The sequence below is a fragment of the Bos javanicus genome, chromosome 1 (genome assembly GCF_032452875.1).
Source record: "Bos javanicus breed banteng chromosome 1, ARS-OSU_banteng_1.0, whole genome shotgun sequence".
NCBI classification, from domain to species: Eukaryota; Metazoa; Chordata; class Mammalia; order Artiodactyla; family Bovidae; genus Bos; species Bos javanicus.
Genome location: NC_083868.1, coordinates 143,759,970 through 143,766,576, shown reverse-complemented (window position 1 = coordinate 143,766,576; position 6,607 = coordinate 143,759,970).

Genomic DNA, 6,607 nt, shown 5'->3' with positions numbered 1-6,607 from the left:
TGTCCAGGAGGTTGTGACACAGCATATACTTACAAAAAAATAAAAATAAACCTGAAACAACAAGACACCTCATTTAAAAAAAAAAACTCTGAAATGTTCATTTAGCAATATTTTTCTTCTAAAACATTCAAATTGTAACTGATTCTATACGTGCTGATAGTACATAATCTCTGAGATTTAGGCAAAATCCAGAGCATTGAGTATCTGACCATCCCTTTTCTGTATCAAAAGCAATGGATGAATATACACACCCAGAAAACTTCTGGAAGGATAAACAGACTGTCGTCGGCTGTGCTGCAGTGAACTAGGTAGTAAAGTTTAAATATATCATACCCACACACTTTATAATTACTTTTTAAAAACTGAATAAAATGTACCTCATCATTTGGACATTTGCGCATATGTGTGCTAAGTTGCTTCAGTCTGGGGCAACCCTATGGACCATAGCCTGCCAGGCTCTGCTGTTCATGGTATTCTCCAGGCAAGAATACTTGAGTGGGTTGCCACGCCCTCCTCCAGGGGATCTTCCCAACCCAGGGCTCAAAGCACATCTCTTATGTCCCCTGCATTGGCAGGCAGGTTCTTTACCACTAGGGCCACCTGGGAAGCCCTTAGACATTTAATGCCCCCTTAATAGTTACTCTGAGATTTTTTTTTTTTTTTTTTTTTTTTTTTCGTACTCTGAGATTTTAGATCAACTCAAAACACTGTATTTGTCTCAAGAGCATAAATTGTCAGCAATCTAATCTGTATTCAGTGGGAATCTATGATCACTCAGACCCCAGCTGAGCAGAAATTTGCCTCTGGAAAAGCTCGGCTGAACACATGAACAGAGCAAACATACAAAAGGAACTTGAAAGTGAGCGGAGCAGACCTGAGCTCCTGCTCGTGTCACCAGGAGATGTGGTCACCACGAGGGTTTACTGAGAGCTGTTATTTCACCTCCTTATCACAACAAGGCCACTGTTATCGTCCCATTTTACAATTACAAAACTGAGGCCCAGCAAAGCTGCGCAGCTTTTCCACGGGTACACAGCCAGCAGCAGAGCCAGCAGCCTGGCTCCAGGCCCCAACCCACCCACAGGGATGGAGCTTCTCAAGAGCGCAGTAAGGATGCTATCTTGCTAGGAAAGAAACTCAGGTCCCCAGCCTACTGAATTAAAATGGGGAAAGGATAAGTCTCACCTAGAATATTATTTGGCACAGGTATGTAGCAAGAGGGGGGTGGATTTTTGCCATGAATAAGCCAAAAGAAAGTGGGGGCTGAGCACTGAAAATGGGTATGAGCCAGGCTGTAGGAGAAGGCCTGTCCTGGTCATTATCTGCTCTAATTCTTAGAACGGACTTGCTGGCATACTATGTCACAAAAAAGGAAACTAGAGCCTGAGAGGTGATCCCAAATCAAATGGCAGACAGCTGCTCACCCCAGGCCCAGAAGGGATCTTTCCAGCTCTGAGACAGTCTCATAGGGACCATTCCTGTCAAGACCATCTCAGGAGCTGGGAGCAAAGGTGAGGGGCCAGGCAGGTCTGGAGATGGGCGATACCGCCTGACAGGTGTCTCCTAAAGTAGCTGGACAAACCGCCGCAGAACTGAGAGCCGAGGTCTGGACTCTTAGTATTCTTTCTCTGTAAAACCAGGAGATCCACACCTGGACTTCCATGATCCCAAGAGTGTGCCAGGAGAGCCACAAGCCCTGGGGCTAATTCAAGCGCTTTTGAAAGTCTGTAAGGCAAAGGACTTCCCTGGTGGTTCAGTGGCTAAGACTCTGAGGTCTCAACGCAGGGGGCCTGGGTTCAATTCCTGGTCGGGGAACTAGATCCCACATGCTGCAACTCAGATCCAGTGCAGCTGAATAAATAAAATTAAACGTAAATATTAAAAAAGAGTGTTTGGGCTTCCCTGGTGGCTCAGTGCTAAAGAATCTGCCTGCCAGTGCAGAAGACACAGGTCCGATCCCTGGTGTAGGAAGATCTCACCTGCCACGGAGCAACTAAGCCCACGTGCCACAACCACTGAACTTGTGCTCTAGAGGCCACGTGCCCCAACTATTGAGCCCACGTGCCATAACTACTGAAACCTGCATGCCCTACAGTGCATACTCTGCAATGAGAAACCACCACAGTGAGTATCCTGAGCGCTGCAACTAAGAGCAGCCCCTGCTCGATGCAACTAGAGAAACGTCTGAAGCAACGAAGACCCAGCACTGTCAAAAATAAATACATAATTTATTTTTTAAATGAAGAGTGTTGACAAGTGGGGAACGCAATGCAGAGGGACTCCAGGGAGAAACCTGGCCTGATCAGCCCACAAGTCAAAGTCGAGGTCACAAGAGTGGTGAAGCCAGTGCCCAGCCCAGGACAGACCTCAGGCAAACCTCCAGCATACAGGGAAGCTGGCTGCAGTGGTGAAGCCCCAGGGTTGAATCTGGTCTCACCTTGTACTAGCTACTCAGCCAAGCGGGGCCGACTGGCTGCTGTGTGTGGTCATTCTGTCCTGGGGACTGAGGCGCTTGTCCTGAGGACTTGAGCACAGGACCTGCTGAGCTGCCTGCCATGGACTGTCATGGGCATCCTTGTAGCAAGTCCCACGGGAGAGTCAGTGCACCAGACGGAGGGCAGCTGGGCCAGAGAGTCAGTGGGAGCAGCCGGGGTGCTGGGGAAGGTCTGCCGGTGGCCAGACACCCCAAACAGGCCATCCAAGCCTCAGTCAGCAGCTCTGAGGTCTGAGGCTCCATCCCTCAGACCTCAGGTATTTTCACAGGCATTACAACGGCCCCCAAGCCCCTTGCACCCTAACCCTTCTCTGTGTTCTGCTTGGAGGCCCCACCGGATACGTAGACCTTGCCTGCACATTTTGCCTAGAAGTGCTTCGTACCTGGGGCACCCTCAGGGCCTGAACTCCAGCTCTGCAGACTGATTGGGGGGTGGGGGAGCCATCTGGCTGACACAGAACTTGGCCTGGACTTTACGTGAGCTGGAACACCTGTTTATGGCCTTTCCAACCTGCCTTACACCTGCCTCAATCATTAAAGAAAACAACGCATTACCTAGAAGAAAGAATGTCCACTTTGAAGATGGGGATAAAAGCTGATCCTCATTTGAAGATAAGGTTCCCATTCAGTTGCCAAAGCTGTGCTGACTTGCTCTGTGTATGCTACTGTGTTTCCTTTGAAACCTTGAAGGAGTATATTCCTGGATGAGGGATTGAACTCGTGTCTCCTGCATTGGCAGGCAGATTCTTTACCACTAAGCCATCCCTGTCATGTTTGATGTGTGTTCTCTGTTCTTACAAAATCTAATGCTGCCAAAGACTGTGCTTTTATGTATTTATTTATTTTGGCACACAGGATCTCTTTGTTGCAGCATATGGCATCTAGTTCCCTGACCAGGGATTGAATCCAGGACCCTTGTGTTGGGAGCACAGAATCTTAGCCACTGGACCACATGAAGTCCTGAAGCTATGCTTTCTTCCTCGGTGGAGGTTACACTCCCAGGCTAGAATTCTTGACTTGAATTAAACCCTCTTCCATTCTTATTATAAACTGCTTATTTTTGTGGAGCTATCATTTATTTTTATTATGTTTTAATTTTACTGAACTATATCTGATTTATAATATTATGTTTGTTTCAGGTATACAGCAAAGTAATTCAGATGCACACACACACATAAGAATATCTATATGCTTTTCAAGATTCTTTCCCATTATAGCTTATTACAAGATATTGAGCAGAGTTCACTGTGCTATACAGGAAATCCTGATTGCTTACCCTTTTTATATATTTAGTGCATTTGTGTTAATCCCATGCTCCTAATTTATCCCTCCCCCTCTTTTCCCCTTCGGTAATAAGTTCGTTTTCCATGCCTGTGAGTCTGTTTCTGTATTGTATACGGATTCATTTGTATTATTTTTAGATTTTACGTAAAAGTGATATCATATATTTGTCTTATTCTGTCTAACTTTGCTTAGTGTGATAATCTCTAGGCCCATCCATGTTGCTGGAAATGACATTACTTCATTCTTTTTTATGGCTGAGTAATATTCCATTGTGTATATACACTACATCTTCTTTATCCATTCATCTGTTGATGGGCACTTAGGTTGCTTCTGTGTCTTGGCTATTGTAAATAGTGCTTCTATGAACATTGGGTTGCATATATCTTTTCGAATTTTCATTTTCTCTGGATATATGCCCAGGAGCGGGATTGCAGGATCAAATGGTGGCTCTGTTTTTAGTTTTTAAGGAACCTCTGTGCTGATCTCCATAGTGGCTGCACAGTTTTCATTCCCACAAACAGCGCGGGAGGGTTGCATTTTCTCACACCCTCTCCAGCATTTGTTGTTTGTAGACATTTTGATGATGGCCGTCCTGACCTGTGTGAGGTGGTACCTCACTGCAGTTTTGATTTGCATTTCTCTAGTAATTAGTGATGTAGATGTGCCTATTGGCCACACAGATTATTGATTTTTTTTTTTTGAGACCAAGACAAAGGGGATGTCCTGTGCACACTCACGTCCTCCTGACCTGCAGCCACGGGCCTCCAGATCCACACAGAGCTGGGGGCTCCTTGTGAAGGTGGGAGCTGCTGCCTTGGGCAGGCTTGTCCACACAGTGGGTGGGCAGGGCCTCTCCAAGGAAGGTCAGTCTGCCCTTCACACCCACCCTTACCCAGATACACACCCTCAATCAAAAATTCTCATTTTTTTCTTTGCATCAAATTGTTTTCCAATTTGTTCTCTGAGGTTTTGTTTTGTTTTGTTTTTTAAAAGTTCACGCTGTCTCTAAAAATTCACCTGTTCAGATTGTGTGTTTCTAACATACACAGGGAAACTAACTCATCTCACAGGCCCAGTATGCCACCTGATTCCTGAGGAGTGAGGGAATGAGCCACTTGAGTAATGTTTTGAGTGGGTTCAAGGAAATGCTTCCAGAAAAAAGCCATCCACTGTCTTAGTATAAGGGGAAGGGAACCTGGAGGGGTTTGGGGGCGTGGAATGCCTTCTGCACAGAGGTTTAGGCACAGAAGTAAGATCATGGCATGATGTGACTGGGAACAAAACAGTCTAAAAACCCAGATATTCAGAATAACCAAAGAATTGTTTTTGGAAATAAGAAGAGAGGCGTGGATAGTGCCCTGAGCCCCAGGAAAGGAGCTGGTCTCTGCAGCACCCAGCGCATTGAGGACAAGCTCAGGGTCGCTTCCTGGAAACGCATGGGAGGAAGTGCCCTTTTGGCTGACTTGCTAACGTCATCAGCGAAAAATAAGCGCAGGGACTTCCCTGGGGTCCAGTGGCTAAGACCTCCCCTTCCAACACAGGGGGTGTGGGTTAGATCCCTGAGGAGGAAGTTAAGATCTACATACATCAAGGCCAAAAAACAAAACATAAAACAAAAGCTATATTGTAGCAAATTCAATAAATAATTTGAAGATGGTCCACATCCCCCCCTGCGAACCGAGTAGTTGCACAATCCATCAGTTTATGTTCTTTGGCTCCAAGGATGGGAGGCTTTAGGTGGTGGGGGGCGGGGTGGGGGGCACTGAGTCCTCAGGTGCCCTGACCTGTAAAATGGAGTGGCCTCTGTCAGAACCAGTGGGGAAGGGTGTGGTGGTCCCGGGAGGACCCTGAGTCTGCTGTCACAGGGACGGCTCAGCTGGGGGCCAGGGCCCAGCTCCAGCCACCATCTGGGCCTGGTCTGTGCGAACAGCTGCGAACCTGCTTTGCGCTTGGATGGCTGCGCAGCAGGCCCTCTCCGGAGACCTCAGGATGGGGGTCCATGGGGAAAAGCGTTCTGTTCACTTCACATCTCGCCTGGGTTTGCTAGCGCTGCAGCGACACACCACAGCCTCAGCGGCGCAAACGACAAAAATGTGTCTTCTCGGAATTCCGTAAATGAGAGGCTGGAGGTCAGGTGTGGGCAGGCCAGTTCTTCCCGAGGCCTGTCTCCTTGTCATGTGGATGGCTGTTTCCACCCCGTGTCCCCACGTGGTCGTCCCTCCATGCGTGTCTGTGTCCTCCTCTCCTGTCCTCATGGGACCCCTGTCATACTGGATAAGGCCCACCCTCGTGACCTCTTTGTACCCGAATCACCCCTTCAGAGACCCCAGACCGTCACATTCAGCATGTGTTGAAAACATGCCTTCAATGTATGAATTTGGGGGTGACATAGCCCCCTCAAACACTCAGCCCAAAATATAAATGTCCTCTCTTGCTTTATTTTTATTTTCTGCATAAACATGTATCACTTATATAATGCAGAAAGGCATTTAAAAGTAACCCATGTCTTACCCGATCAGAGATGCTGAGAGGAGATAAGCTGGACCTGGAGCTGGTGTTGTGAAAGCAGAAGCGGCTCTCCAGGAGAAACAGAGATGCTTGCAGCCGGGTCAGGTCTTGCCTCCGCTCCATCATGGCCTCCCCACGGTCCATTGCAGCCAGACTCAGCTGGGGCCGCTACCCTCTGGGGAGCAGAATCCGGAGGGAGTTCAGAATCTGGAAGGAAAGAGAAGACAGGAACATGAGTAAAGATGGTTTGAGTCCAAGGGCATGACTCCGACACTCTCCAGGGATCACCCTCAACAGCAGGAGTCCCAGCCCCTCCGGCCC